The sequence below is a fragment of the Sinocyclocheilus rhinocerous genome, unplaced genomic scaffold (assembly GCF_001515625.1).
Source record: "Sinocyclocheilus rhinocerous isolate Xijiao unplaced genomic scaffold, SAMN03320098_v1.1 scaffold662, whole genome shotgun sequence".
Taxonomy (NCBI): Eukaryota; Metazoa; Chordata; class Actinopteri; order Cypriniformes; family Cyprinidae; genus Sinocyclocheilus; species Sinocyclocheilus rhinocerous.
Genome location: NW_015639782.1, coordinates 326,305 through 327,256, shown reverse-complemented (window position 1 = coordinate 327,256; position 952 = coordinate 326,305). Strand labels below are relative to the sequence as shown.

At 41.7% G+C, this 952-nt stretch overlaps 1 protein-coding gene across 3 annotated transcripts in view; it reads right to left on the bottom strand.

Annotated features, from left to right (window-relative positions):
* LOC107751923 (hyaluronan mediated motility receptor-like) overlaps positions 1-952 on the bottom strand; it is a 13,613-nt gene that overhangs the window by 11,074 nt on the left and 1,587 nt on the right. The gene's annotated exons all lie outside the window — the stretch shown is intronic.

Sequence of the window (952 nt, the reverse complement as noted above, 5' to 3'; positions counted from 1 at the left end):
TAGCTTTTACTGAAAATTAGCTCGTGTTGCAAGCTCTCTGATGACGTGCTTGATTTTGACTGAACGGTTCGGTCGGCCCATCTCGGGACCAGGCGGCCGGCCGTTGCCGACTGGGCCAAATGCTTAACATTTATTTATTATTAATATTATTATTATTATAACCATAGAGAAATCGTGCAAGCGATAAAAACCTGTCCTATGCGCTGTTGGCTCGTAAAAACAATTTTATTTATATATATTTAGAAAAAATCTGACCGGCCCACATTAAACAAAATGGTCCGGCCCCTCTGGCATTTGCCAGAATTGCCAGATGGCCAATCCGCCCCTGCCTCTGTATAAAACTGATGCGTTGTTTTCTTCCTCGAGTAGCCTAGCCTATGAACTCCATTCTCATACTAGGCTATAAAAGCCAATTATACAAAACATAAAACACATACACTTTGTAATTTTTATTTATTTTTTTTATTTTTTCTAAAGGTTCAATGAACTGATATATTTCATATGTCAGTGAAGTAACTGAAGAAGCCCGCAACTTATTGATTGAAATGGCATCCTAGAGCCGCAAATAATATATTTCCAAGAACAATAATAAATAAAGTTGCCAAACATATAAGCACTTAAAAACAGCAAGTTGTTTCGAAGGCCTCGCATAAGTATTTCCCTGTCAGGCGCAACTGGTAGGTCACGTGACCTGTCACGCCTCCAACTGACAGCAGGGGCTGGTTGCATAAACTGTTTAATGTGTTTAACCCTTTGACACGCGTACGATCACACCGGTGTGATCAGTCTTGGCTGGTCCCTGAAGCGTACGATCACACCGGTGTGATTAGAACTTTCAGTGCGCAACTGCGGCAACTGCGGCATTTAAATCTGCTTTCGCCGCTTTGGCTGGCTCGAGCCAGATCGGACGCGCTTCATATTATCCATATTATCACAACTATTCAGTGTTTTC